Source organism: Bombyx mandarina, chromosome 13 (assembly GCF_030267445.1).
Source record: "Bombyx mandarina strain Sakado chromosome 13, ASM3026744v2".
NCBI lineage: Eukaryota > Metazoa > Arthropoda > Insecta > Lepidoptera > Bombycidae > Bombyx > Bombyx mandarina.
In genome coordinates this window covers 11,164,956-11,180,472 of record NC_143220.1, presented here as the reverse complement: position 1 = coordinate 11,180,472, position 15,517 = coordinate 11,164,956, and positions in this window count along the sequence as shown.

Below are 15,517 nucleotides of genomic sequence, written 5' to 3'. Positions count from 1 at the left end.
ATATATGTAAATCGATTCTAAAGGAGTAAACTCCAAAAAGGTTTACTTAAAAAAATGCAGTACTTACAAATCCTTGTGGCCTTAAAGTAAATAACAAAAAACCGATTCCATAGCATTAATAAGAGGGCCACTTTATCGCACCTCGCAGAAGCGGTGCCCCTGGTAATATCTGAAAAAAAATATTTTCAACGGCCATTAGCGTCTTTCGTTACGAGTCACGCTTGAAGGCAGTACGTGATCTGAATTACCGATTACAACCCTTTTTCATAAGGGCCTGTACACAAGGGAGTGTCATTATCGGTGCTGCAGAACGGTGGGAGGCTCGTCGACTGTACAGATACATATCTGACGTACCATGCTTTGTTCAATTTATTTACGTGTACACATGGATTAAATCGGGATTAGCAAATTTTAGTAAATTTATTTTTATTTACAATCATCATATCTTTGCCCTTCTCCCAGTCACCTGGGGTCAGCGCTACATGTTTTCACCTTCCATACCATTTCTTCGCTCACTCGCCTCTTACACATATCGTCTTTTACACAATCCATTAATTTTTCATAGGTCTACCTCTTCCTCTAAAGCCTTCCACATTCCTAGTTAAAGCTCTTTTAACAAGCTCATTGTCATTTCATCTCGTCACATGTCCATACCATCCGAAACGCGCAACTCTCAACTTCTCTGTCACAGGTGCCACTTTCAGACTTCCTCTAACATATTCATTTCGTATTCTATCTATCCATTCTCGTTACTCCACACATCCATCGCAACATTCGCATCTCTGCTGCATGCACCTTTCATTTTAGTTACAATAATTAAATAAATTTAATTTACAAATATTATTAGATCTCTCTTATTTCCGTGTACATTTGTAATTGTCTATAAGTCTTCGTCAGCACAACGATGTTTCTTTTCTTCGTTTAGAATTTGAACCTTGCCTTTCTCAAAACTCGAAGCTGTTGTGTTGCGAACGAGCGCTTTTTTTAAATACATTATTTATATTTAATTTGAGAAAAAAAAGAGCTAACACTTTCGTTACCTCCATACTGTTTAGAGGTCATTACTAGAAGACCTTCAAGCCAAGCATTTTCATTTACGTTAAAATTGTGTTTTTATTTAATTAAACAAAGTTTTTGATCATTAAAAACTAAAATTTACAGAAATAATTCATTCAAAACTACACATTGGATGAAAGTTGAAAGTGTGATTTAGATTTGCGCTCCCCGGGGCGTTAGATGTTTAGACATTACGTGGCTTCCAGTATACTATTACGTAATTCATCATTCTGCCATTTGATATTGAGAATACAGTAGCTTTGAGTACTTTGACACGACACTTCTAAGTATATTATAATGTCATGAAACGAAGTTACGCATTATAAACGAATGAAACTTCCCGACAACTCGCTACACACCTCCAGGCTTACGCTTGAGTACTTTAAAACACAACAAATCTTTATGAAACAACGTATGGTATTTTGTATTATGATTCGTCTTACACGTTCAGTGTATCCAAGTAGGTTAAAGTTCGGAAGTCATTCTTTATTAATACATTTTAAATGGTTTGTGGCCTGAAACTTGTTTTTTTTTTTTGGAATGGGGAGATTTTTGGCATTTGCAATTATATCCAACAACAATAAGGGTTAACGAGCACAGAGACTCAACGGGGAGCTGCTTTACCAAGATATATGTGATGGAAAAATGGTCTTGGCATTTCATAAACATACAAACAAATATAAGTCCCTTTATCTATATCACTTTAATTCGTAATTTACCATCTTAGAGATAATGTTTTGTAAAGACCTATACGTGTATATTTATGTATATCTAACCAAATTGAGGTATACCAAATTTTGTGCTTTTCCCCCTTGAAAATGACGGACTTCCATTGATCTCTTGTTTTACCCTTATAGAGATAAAATTTAAAAAAAATCCTTCCTTAGTGGACGCTGACAAAATAATATGTCATGAACTACCATCATTTCAGATTTAAAACCACAGCTGCTCTAGCCCTTCCTAGTTTAATCACCAATTCGATCAGCCAGGATAAATAAGAATATACATATATACATAATAATATGTGTATTTTTAATTTGCCTTAATGGATTTTTGCTGCGAAGTCAGGCGACGCATGCATCGGTCCCGACAGCACTGGCGACAGTAATCTACATTTATAAAATAAAATAAACCTGTACAAGAAAATTAGTTCAGTTGATGCTGGATTTTGAAATAGACAAAGAGTAAAATGGTTTTGAATAGTCAAAATATGTCCACGTGTGTCTCATTGACAGGTGTATAAACTCCCTTGACATCAATAACAATAATATTTTTGTGATAACCGGTATCAAAGTAAATTTCTTGCTTTCACTAAAACAGCAAAACTGTTTTATGATCTGAATTCAGTTTTTAATTACCAAGCCTTAACTTAACGAACATAGACCGTTCGCCTTTATTACAAACTTATTTATTGCTTTTAAAAGCTCAAATAAAACCATTCCAAAGTTACCTACTCTACCGTGCAAAAACGTCTGATATTGAATCGAATTTACATCGAATTGTCTCGAGAAATGAGATCTGACTCGCGCTTCCCAGATTTTATATTAAAAGAAAATGTAAAAGGAATTAAATAAATTTCTGGACATCTGTCGTGCATCCTCCGTTTTCCTAATTGCGCATTAATGAATACTTCGTATTAATAATTCCGTGTAGACACGTTTCGTTCTTATAAAGTTCCTTGAAAAATTCAATTTTGCCTCGGCACGTGCGTAATGAAAAACTCTAATTAGTCGGACGTCTTCAGTCCGTTAATTTTGTTGCGCGGAGAATATTTTACTTCAGTGAAAGTTTTCTAGTGTTAGCGGTTTTATGTTAGTGAACAGAAGATTTGAAATATTTTAATCTAAATATTTTTCTATGTGGATGGGGCCACTGATACTACAATACTATTCAATTTCGTGTTGATGTCTGAAGATGGGGGGCGGCACTGACAGCCCGAAGGCCTTTCCAGCTTCGCCAGTACAGATGGGCGAGCATGGGCTCAGCCAGGAGTGATGGAATTTACGAATAGCTTCTCGAGCGCTTCCGAAGGGGACCTGCCTATTGCTTAATCGGAATTGCGATCCGCTGATAAGATCCGCCCAGAAACTCTGCAGGCTCGTCTTATGGCCCGTGTTTCACGTCAGTCTTCGGAGAGCTTAACGACTTCAACGAGTACGATTACCAGTGTCCCTATACTCTTAGTTGTTAGAGCTGCAGGCTTCTAATGACAACAATAGCGGATCGGATATATTCGTAAGGACGTGTCCAGGGCATCGAGGGTGACTGGCTCTTGCAGGAGCCAATTTTTGAGGAATAGTCACCGGCAGGCACGTTGTCTGCAGACCGTCAAGTCCCACATACCCCGCGCGCCCCCTAGGCGCGTAAGCCTCACAGGAGATCTGCCCCCCTGCTCGAAAAAAGAAAAGAGCACGTTGAGGAAATTTTCATACCGCACAGCCTTTCGACGCCGACTAAGGCATTTCCCGTTGGATTTAAGGCTCATACTCTCGTGAAGATTGAAGTTCTTCACGATCTGCGGCGCTCCAACGGCTATCCAGCGAAGACGGGACTGAAGCAAATGATGGGTGTCTATGGATGCGGGTGTATAGATCATTGTAGGACGGACATGGCTTTTGTAAAATGTGAACTTACTACGAAGAGACGGCTTACTCCACTTGCAAATTATGAAGTAAGTCTGCCAAGGATAGACGTGGCACGATCACGAATAGTATTTATCTGAAACACGACTCTGTATTGCTCTTGATTTTTATATTATATTGTATGGAATGTCTCGTGCCAACTATCCAAGATTCATACTACTATGTCTAGGATAGTACCAATCTTACCGAGGCATATGTACATACAAATCTTCCAATCATTTGGATGAACGAGCCGTGGATGCATAGAACACGAACAAACAAAATGAACCAATTTTTTTTTCTATACATATTAAATTTGATTCCTCAGCAAACAGCCTCATGCCGGTATCACTCAAGATTTATTTTGGAATTCTGTTGGAACAAAAAAAAGCATTTTTAAAATTGGAAAAAGAACGAACAGCAACAAGCTTTATCTTTGGAAAATTAGTACAAACCACATTTTTCCATCACAACAGAATCGTTAACGAGAATAAAAAGCAAGCCTTCATAACGCGGCTGACGTTCCAATTTCCTTGATCCTCCGACATAATAGCGACTTCATTGCGAAGATGTCCGCCACTTAATTTCCAGCCAGTAACATCACTCATGCTACACCATTAATGTAGTTCACAACAGCCCCTGTCTGACAAAACAGTAACTTTCTTATTTTTAATTCCATAGATCACCCAGTCCCTCGCTTTTAAAACCGCTAAGGAGGCGCGTAGATCAGTAACATTCAACACGGTTGTCTCGTGACTCAAATTGGAACGCATGAGCGCGTTCTCACAAATATAGGACGGTTATACCTATACCATTGCGGGCTTATGTTATCCCTTGCCGTTTGGAATAGATAACATTAAAATAAATGTAGAGCTGAAAGAGACGAAAGTAGATAGAGAGAGAAAGAGAGATGAAAGTTATGCTTTTTGTTGCTTACTTATTGCTTTTACTTCCGAGATGTAGTGCTTGCACAAATGGGTACCTATACTTATATATCATAAATTTAGCGTTAATCGCACTAGATTTCTCTGGTGGCCTTTATAACAAAATAAAATTATTGATATTGAGTATTGAGATTTACGATAGATACACAGCCATTATAAACATTCAAACGATTTGAATAAATTTCACGTTGTATACATTTCGTACACGACAGCTTTTGCGCTCTATTTCCAGAAACGTTGCCGACTCACCAGTCCCTTTCTGATAATTATAATAGTTATATTTTGTAAAAAGTCAGTAAGGCATATCACAAAAATTGGTCCATATATACTGATTAACCGGTAACTGGTGGAAGGACCTCTTGTGAGTCCGCGCGGGTACCACCACCCTGCCTATTTCTGCCGTGAAGCAGTAATGCGTTTCGGCTTGAAGAGGGTGGGGGCAGCCGTTGTAACTATACTGAGATCTTAGAACTTATATCTCGAGGTGGGTGGCACATTTACGTTGTAGATGTCTATGGGCTCCACCACTTAACACCAGGTGGGCTGTGAGCTCGTCCATCCAACTAAGCAATAAAAAAAAAAATAAAAAAAAAACTGCAAATCCTACCCATACTTGTGTCTTCAGTGACATCCGACCAGAAATTTTGCGTGTGTGCGTATTTTGATCCGAACGCAGGTGTACGAAGAGCCTCCGAATAGAGTAAATAGAATTAGATCCATCTGACCATGTGGGCTCATCGGAACAGGTACGCTGGACCTGCTTCAAGGCGTCAGTTGACATTTGAGCAGTAAGCGTGCGCAAATATCGGAATTCATTATAAAAATATTGCATCCAAACAAAGAATCCAGCTTCGGAGCATATTCCTAATTTCTGTAGCAGCTTTGCTTGAGAACATTTTCCATTATCATCTTTTTTTTTTTTCCCACAGGAGAAAATCGCCGGATCCCCACCCGCGCGGCAAGTGGGGTATGTGGGAGTTGAACCTCACTAAAAACTCCTGCCGCTCACAACCGGCGCCCTACCTCGGACCGGGCCGGAGCCCAGTCGGGGCTATTGAGACGGCGGGACAGGGTTGACGCAGAGCACATTACATCCATCCCACCGTCCCACGGACGCCAGACCGGCGGCCGCCAGCGACACGACCACCGGTTCCCTCGTTCAGCGGGCCGAGAGCCCGCCTTGATGGCGCCGCGTTACACCTTCCCCCAGAGCGGTCGGGGGAACGCGGTCTACCATCACCCGGCTTCTTACTGCGGGTGAGCGTGCAAAGCACGCCACCCCACGTCTGGGTCTCTCCCCGCACAAAACGGGTGGGACCCCTAGCTCTTAGGGGGCCAGTTATCATCTTGGGCAATTTTTGTCGAATCTTTACCTTTTAACCGTTTAGCCGTAGTATTGCTAATACCCATGAGGAATAGTATATTTTGCATTTTAGTTCTATTCTCTATTCGAAACAGACCTGATTCGCTTCCGTCTATTTTTTCACGATCACTGGCACTGTGTGTGTTTGTATGGATGTTTGGGTGTGGGTGTGGGTGTGGGTGTGTGGGTGTGTGTGTGCGTGCATGTGTGTGTGAGTGAGTGTGTGTGTGTGTGTGTGGGTGTGCGTGTGTGTGTGTGTGTGTGTGTGTGTGTAAATACATCGTGTTTTTATCGACGTTAAGTGACATTTCCATTTCGTTATCTATAGCTTTATGATAATCCTCTCACCAATTGGTAAGCCAGTAAGAAAAAAGAGGAACAAAAACGTTAAAAAAACAAATAATTGTTATGACACATACAAAACTTTAAAAAACTTTTTTACTAACTTAAGAATCCTCCAAAAAGATAAATACGTTTTTGGCTGTAAACTCTTACAACTGAAAACTTCTCTGTATCCACCGCTTTCTGAATTGAATTTGATAAGGGGTGAAATTTCGTACGAAAAGTAATTTTCCTCCGGAGAAAGTTCTGTATTACCTGGCTTTGCGGATAGAAAAAGCGATCAAGCGTGGGATAGACGAAAAGACTTTTTCTTCGAAGTTGTTATGTTGCCTCAACCTTTGAACCCAAGTTATTCTTTGGTAATTAACGGTTTTCCAACTTTTAATTGTGATCAATACGTGCAACTTTGTTGAGTTCGTTGATAACACAGCCGGTTAAAACTATTTTAATTCATTGTTTTTAATTGAATATCCAGCCATCAATCACTTACCTATTTCTGCAGCTAAGCAATCATGAAATCTGGTTCTAAAGATAATAATGGCTAGTACTCTAATTCAGTTGGGACCTGGACTGGAAAACCAATGGAGGAGTGTTTGAGTGTTTTGCATACCGCTGAAGCTTTTGCATACCAAAAATTGCTTGAAGAAGGCCATGTGCTTCGGAAACACCTTGGAGAGGAACTCGTATTAGAGCAGGATCGTCTTTGGCTATAAGGATCACTCTCCTTTTAGTAGACCCACAGGCTTTAGAACGATTAGATGATGCTGCATCTGCTAAAACATCACGTAGTTCCCATACTCATTTGTCTATTGAAGTAAAGTTCGTTTAGGGTATTTTTTTTGTGAAGCGAAAACAAACCATTCCAACGTTTAATCCTAAATGATCGTTATCTATAAAATATATTATCCCACCGCGAAAAGCAATAATAGCACGCACGTCGCAAAACTTCTATCTACAGATCAAACGAAATTACGTACTTAATCTCGCAGTTTGAGTATTATGACAAATAGTTTTATTCTCGGGCCACTTACTATACCTCCATACCGATGGTTCCATATCGGTGATTTATTTCCTAGCACTAGCGTCAATATTTGGTAACTCTCTCGACCTACAGTAATGGCCGCCGGCTTGAGAAATGGCAATCCATTTTACTTAGACGGGTCGGGAGACATGTGTCTGTTCGAATCTAAATCTAGTACTGAAAATTATTCTAATTTATGACATCGGTTCAGTTATTTGGATACGCAAGCAAATTAAATTGTTTGATTTGTTGTGCTTTTAGCCTTTTTGTAATTGCTGTGATTGTACATTCTAAGCATGTTGTTGTTAGGAACAAGAAATTATTTTTCATAATTTGTGTACCCTATCGAAATTTATAACCTCTGCCCGATTACATGCATGACGTCATGTCGTCCAACCGCTTGAAATCTAGTTCGTAATTCCTTTATTCGTTGAAGACATAGTGGCGTAAAGGCGATGTACTCATATTAAGCAATTTGACTATGGCGGGCTGAAATCCCGGAAGCTAAAGAGATTCCCACTTAAGACATCTTCCCGAATTACTTCCAATTTGAAAGTATAGCAAAGGGTTAATCAAACAAAACTCACAAAAAATTATGAATTTGCGTGATTACTGGTAGGTTACCTCAATTTTATTTCAACACTGCGATTACGTATTTGACGTTTTGTCTCCAGGTGGGAAGGGTCCATCCTGAACATAGTCCATATATTACAGTAACTATTTAATACCAGGCCACAAACTCCTCTATAATTCCATAAGTTTCCAGAAACCGATATTATACTCACTCATCCCTTCCTATTTCATCACACATGATAACATTTGTATTGAAGCGATGGCAGTCACATAAAGACACGAACGAATTTTTCAAGACCGGAGATAAATCGACGATAATTGTATGAGGAAATGTAATATAAAAAGTGCCACTCCCTTTTGTACGTCTAAGGACTTGATTTCCGACATTTGACGAGAAATATTGTACAGTAAAATAAATGTGATCAATGTGTTTTGACATTGGAGATTTTTTTCCGAGCTTGTGGTTCTGTTTGTATTCCTTTCATACTTGCCAGCTGACTGATTACCGTTGAGGATATCTAAGTTGCTGCCTAGCGCTGAGTACTCTTCTAAATCCTTTTGAATACCATGTAATATACCAAGGTTAGGAAATGCCGTGAGCTACATCTTATCGAGAGCCGAAAGGTACCTACCTCATTTAAACTGTCTTAAAGCGTACTTTGGATAAACAGGACGTTTCCAATTTTCTGGTGGTGAGTGGTGTGATATTTTAAAATAATTATCATCTCTAAAATTTCGTGACTTTCTAGGTTTGCAGCTACTATCACATTCCATTAAAATAAATGGTACTAATGATGTACTGGTGCATGAGGTTCTGCTTCGCTTTATTCGTGAGAAATGGTTTATAGCGTCTTCTTTTATCAGATTCCGTCCCGGAGTATTTGGATGTATGGCTACATGATCACTTTGTAATTTGGTGAATCTTGACTAGCAGTAGGTATTTTAATATCAAGATTCAGCAATTCGTTGGGACAAATCAAGATGCATTAATTAAAAACTCTCAGTATTTTATTGTGAAATCTTTGAATTTCAATATCATAGTTTGAAGATCTCAGTGTGATATCAAAATATGTATGTAAACATTTAGGTGAAGATGAATTCATTACAAGACTTGATTGGAACTTCACTCGCGCTCGTGCGCGACTCTCACTGACACTCAGTTTAGTACAGCTACTAAGCTGAATATCAAAAGCGGTTAATAACCTCCTTAAAGACATTTCGTTATCTTTCCTAAATAAATGCAAAAGAGATGTCGATTAACACAAAGATCCAGATAAGCTCTTTATGGAAGAAGAAAAATCTTTAGCGCATTCTGCTGCCACTACCTAACCTACATTATACTCACAGAAATTGACCTCCGCTAGTTGCTTTCGAGCCCAATTTCTAATATTATCCACATTGCTGAAACCAGAAATACTTTATAAGAGGAAAGTTAATCTCGAAAATTCTCTTCCAAGGCAAACGTTTTTAAATTTTCATCCAATTCACAACTGGATTTACTTCGAATGGTACTTAATAAAACTACATACGTAGAGAGAGAGAGAGAGAGTACATACATATTCATACGTTCGGTTAGGTCGGATACGGGGAAGCTAAATGTCGACCTAGTTTCCCAGATATCGATAAAAGCCTCTCTTTCTATTGAAAATAGGTAGCCTAGGCTCCAACGGGGTTTGTGCTTGACACCGAATTTGCGATTTTCGTTTATTAATCAATGCTTCTTAAGGTGCAAAAACTTCCCTAAATAAGTTCATTCTTTCAATTTTTTATTAAAGAAAGATGAGGCCTTTTTTTGGTATATCGAAATTAATTATCACCTTAAATGAAAATTTAAGAAAAAAAAAAAAAAAAAACTTGTACCTCGATTCACGGTCTGTCCATACATTTAGAATTAGAAATTAGGACTTAATATTTATGATACGTCGAGTCAATACACATACGAGTAGTAGTTATTACTCGTCCCAACTACACACAGAATACGTAATCGGATTACACGGCGTGAGTCCGACAGGAGTCACCTAAGCGTGCAACGCGAGAGGGGTACAAAAGTACCCAGACAGACCGCACCGTTACTACCCATTAATAGGGTAATTTAAACTCAGTTAGCGTTTCGTATGCACGTTCAAAGCGGCCTTTATCACGTATAATGGAGCATTTAATGCGTATTTTTGTTAATACGGCGATTTCTTTGAGACCTTTTAAGGGTATTCGTTGCCGCTATTGCTGCCAAGAACTTTAGAGTAAAAATTAAAAACCTTGCAGGTAAAATCATATCAGTTCCACTTCAAGATAATAGTAGATAATATCTACGAGCTGTATTGAAATATGTAAATAAAAGAAAATCATAGAATAGAACATTAAAATAAACTTTGTAAGGTTAGAAAATATTGAAAATGCTTATTTAATGTAAAAATAAACTTTACCAGGGATTCCAAGAAGTCTTGACTCCAAAATCTGAGAATGACCGGCGAAATAAGCTCGGCGGGCATATCTTTTTTTTTATTCGTGTATTTGTATTTTATTTTGCCAATATATCAATAATCTAAGTACAAAAAAGACATGTAAACGAAGTCACAAGATACATCAAGCCAGTAAAGCCTGGAGCGAACGTCGGTCTCCCACGCATTAAGTGTCATCTGGTAAAAAACCTTTCAGATTATAATACGCCTCATTACACAATTGCTCCTTGACATTTTTTTCTTTTGTTTCTAGACCATATTTTGACCACTGAAGTATATAGGTCTATGCATATGACAGACACTTCAATTGACAATCACCGTTTTTTTTATTGCCCTTGTAGGGCCACCATCAGGTGGGCCGTGTATGCTCGTCTGCCTACAATCGCAATAAAAAAAATGTATTTTATAAAAAAAAGTCGAATAATTTTTTTTAATATGCTGTAGAGTAAGCAAGCTCGCGACCCACCTGACGGTAAATAGTTACCGTCGCCCATGGACGTCAACAATGTCACAGTCCTGCCTAGCTACACTATCGGAACGAATAAAGGATCTCCCACTCTTCAAATCGAACCGCATAAAATGCTTCGTGGCAGAAACCTTTAGGATGATGGTACCTTAAGTTGGTTCACAATACGCTCTACAAATAAACGGCAGTTAGTGACCATAGTGGGCTTGTATAATACACAGGAAATGCTGTTGCCCATTCTCCAATGAACCATTTAGTCATCTTTAATACTTAAACTACGACACACAGATTTAGGAAAATCAACCTAAAAACTTTTAAAGTACACTTCACTTATCTTCTGATTTTTTTATTGCTTAAATGTGTGGACGAGCTCACAGCCCACCTGGTGTTAAGTGGTTACTGGAGCCCATAGGCATCTACAATGTAAATGTGCCACCCACCTTGAGATATAAGTTCTAAGGTATCAAGTATAGTTACAGCGGCTGCCTCACCCTTCAAACCGAAACGCATTACTGCTTCACGGCAGAAATAGGCAGGGTGGTGGTACCTACCCGCGCGGACTCACAAGTGGTCCTACCACCAGTTTTGATTTTACAATGGTAAAATAAAGTAATGCTCGTGTTATGGAAAAAAGCAATGAAAACAATGCAAGGAGGGATATTAAAAAGCTAAGCCCCCGCCCCCCTGCGCCGACAATAAATTCAGAAAATGCTCATTAAATTCATTCGCAGAGCGCCGTGAAGACCTTTACTGGTTTATTGTAATCCGGGATTAAGAGCTGCTCACTTAATTAACAGACCAGCTTTTTGTGATGAAAAAATAAATACATTTTTTTTATATATATATTATGAACATATTTTTTTAATAATCTCTAATGCACGTTTAATGCGCTGCTTAAATTCTCAAATAATAATAAATGATTAAATCTATATCTATGCATATAAAAATGAATTGCTGTTCGTTAGTCTCGCTAAAACTCGAGAACGGCTGGACCGATTTGGCTAATTTTGGTCTTGAATTATTCGTGGAAGTCCAGGGAAGATTTAAAAGGTGAAAAAATATAAAAAAGCTCAGAATTATATAAAAACAAACAGTTTTGTTTTTTCTTTGATGTGTCTCGCGTCAGACGGATTCCTTTTGTTTGTTTTAAGTTTATTTTATACAAAATTTTAGGTCTTTTCTCGTATCTCGGTTGAGGCACTACGAAGTCCGCCGGGTCAGCTAGTATCTTATATATATTTTTATTCTTGTAGCATCGTCAACGTGAACAGATCGATGATATTGTAACCGATAGTGCCGAAAAATATTGAAAGCCAATAAAAATATCAATCACCACACTAAGGTAAACCATTGTCGTTTTAATTATCAATTTAAAAAAACCAGATCGAAGACAAATAAATATTTCAATTTTTGTAATTTCCTGGAGGAAAATCGTTCCGAATCAAACATGAAAGTTCATCTCGTACCAATTCTGTAGAACGCAAAAGTACAACTAAAAGTCAGCTGTCTCGACCACTGACATGCGATGCCCATCAAACTTGCCCCTCGCTTAGTAAACGGGTTAATAGAACTACAAGCTAATCTACGCTTTATAGCGATTGAAATAAGAATCTCAATAGATTTTAAACATAAATAGAGAGACAATTTGTTGAAATGTCCACAGGGAACTGATCGGTAATAAGTGCAGTATATTGTAGATAAGAACACAACCGTTTTCCTGTTTTGGAGTTTTTATATACATGGTATAGTAATTTCGTAAAATTGTAGTGAAAAGATATAATAAAAAAATTATAAACTCAAATTTTATTTCAAGACCAAGCCATGAAAGTCTTCTTCAACCCGTGTCCACGCAATGCTGTGTGTAGGTCTTTGCAGCTGCACCCCATTCTTTTCGGTCTCTTGCCTTTCGCATCCAATCCTACCAGCCAATTTCACCAGGTCGTGTCTTCAGGTCGGTCGTGAAGTAAAACTAACTAATAAAAAAAAGTGAAATGGAATATGCAGCAGAGATCTATAAGGATTGCTTTCTGTAATTTCTTCAAAGTTACTTCAAAGTCGTGGACGAATTCACCAAAATTCACAATGATTTAATGCAATTGTGTGTAACGTTTGTTCCCGGATTGGTAATTTCTTTGTTACCGGTTACTTTCATGACACATACACTGGGACTGGACAATCGATCCGATGTACGTCTAGGATTAAACAAATGAGAAATCGCACATACGCCGCACCTGGGACCTTTTTGAATATCTGAATATATAGTATGAAAATTATTGTAAAAAAAACCAGTAATACCTACATTTTGAGATGTTAAATTTGAAAAAATGTGTCTCGCTGGTAATTTCGATATTAATAAAGTTGGACTTTCATAACTTGAAGTGTTGTAAATTGTAATTAGTTCTAATTAAAAAAGTTATGTAGATTTAAGACCAATTTGTAAAATGGTTTTTTTTTGTAACTGTTAAATAATATGACGATATTAAAAATTGAAACAAGAAAAAGTAAAAAAAACGACAAACGAACCCGAGCGAAAGTGTACTTAGCAAAAAGTAAATCCCTAACTCAAACCCTGCCTATTTCTGCCGTGAAGCAGTAATGCGTTTCGGTTTGAAGGGTGGGGCAGCCGTCGTTACTATACTTGAGACCTTAGAACTTGTATCTCAAGGTGGGTGGCGCATTTACGTTGTGGATGTCTATGGGCTCCAGTAACCACTTAACACCAGGCGGGCTGTTAGCTCGTCCAGCCGTATAAGCAACAAAAAAAAAAAAAAAAAAATTACTGGTAGTGGGAACTCTTATTAGTCTGCGTGGGTAGGTACCACCATCCTGCCTATTTCTGCCGTGAAGCAGTAATGCGTTTTGGTTTGAAGGGTGGGGCGGCCGTTGTAACTATACTTGAGACCTTAGAACTTATATCTCAAGGTGGGTGGCGCATTTACGTCGTAGATGTCTATGGACTCTAGTAACCACTTAACACCAGGTTTGCTGGTGAGCTCGTCCATCCATCTAAGCAATAATAAAGAAATAAAAAAAGATGTGTGGTGTCGTGGGCCACCGGATAGGAACAAAGTTCCTTGTTATAAAGTTCTATTCGAGTTATAAAGAAAATAATTATTCGGGTATACATTTTTATTATGATTTTTTTATTGATAAAAATAAAAATAATCGCAAGGGTCAACCACTCCGCAGTGCAATGGGGCAGCTTCACCCTGGGGGAACCGCCTGCATGCTAGGCACCTCCCCTGTCGCCCACGCCAGGTAAGTATGATTGAGTAAGAGAAATACGAGAACGTCTATCAACTGTGTAACATCTCGTCGAATTTACGTGCAGCGACATCTGTTGATAACAAACTAAATAGAAAAAATCTTACGATACGAACGTCTTTTCCCGGTTAGGGTACCCCTCCGCATCGTCCCATAAGGAACTTCGTTCCAATAAAAAAATCTCAATGTGAATTCTACTCACACTATGGTGTTCATGGTCTTCAATTGCCATTTAACACCTATAGTTCCGTGATCTTATTCACACGTCTACGTAATAAAGAAAATAATATAAATAGACCGGAAAAATTGGCACTTGCACGATTTTAAATCCAGCATTTTCCTGTCAAAATGAACAGGTAAACAAAATGAATATCGCAATCATTAGGGCACGCGTTCTATTTTTTCTAATTCTAGTCTAAGGTTTGTTGTACAATAATTAAATTTGTTAATGTTTAGGCAATTTTCGGATTGCCAAATAGCAACACTGTTGGTGGGAGCAATTACAGTAGTGGGGACGTGACATAATAAAAAAGGCGGTAGTCTGAAAAAACGGAACAGAAATGAGTGTATTCGGTAGTGAGCAGATGTCTAAAGATTGTACAAGTGGAGTTACAAATAAAGCAATACAGAATTAAGTAAACTACTGCAATCTGTGTATTATTTCCTGACTGTTGGAAGTGGAGCCCTACACTAGTTCTCTTCAAGTTATTTTTATTTACATTGCTATTAAGAAATTACAGCCTTAAGATCTCATCTACCAGCGTAAACATGTTTCAGAAACCTCCAACTTCCATCAACATAAAATGGTTTTTAAAACTTTTCTAAAAGACTATTACAAATTGCGAATTACTGTGTACTAAAACACGTCATAAAAAACAGATGAGATGAACTGAAGCGAATTCATCAAGACAGTGTATTTTGACGGCGCCTAGATTTAAAGCCACCTTTCATTGACAGCGTCATGCATCAATGTCAGGAGTTCAATAGAAAAGGCCGTTGTCCAATCGCGTATGGCCCTATATTGGATTGTTTCAAAGGCTCTCGTATCAAAGTTGAACAGAATGTCAATGAAATGATTTCTAAAAGAGAATACTTTTTACACGAATTTCATTTTAACTAAGATTGATTTTTTTTATTGCTTAATGGTTGGACGAGCGCACAGCACACCTGTTGTCAAATGGTTACTGGAACCCATAGACATCTACAACGTAAATGCGCCATCCACCTTGAGATATAAGTTCTAAGGTCTCAAGTACAGTTACAACGGCTGCCCCACCCTTTAAACCAATACGCATTACTGCTTTACGGCAAAAATAGACGAGTTGGTGGTACCTACCCGCGCGGACTCACAAGAGGTCCTACCACTAGTAAATTCAGAATCAACTTCGAAATCAACGGCTCTTATGAG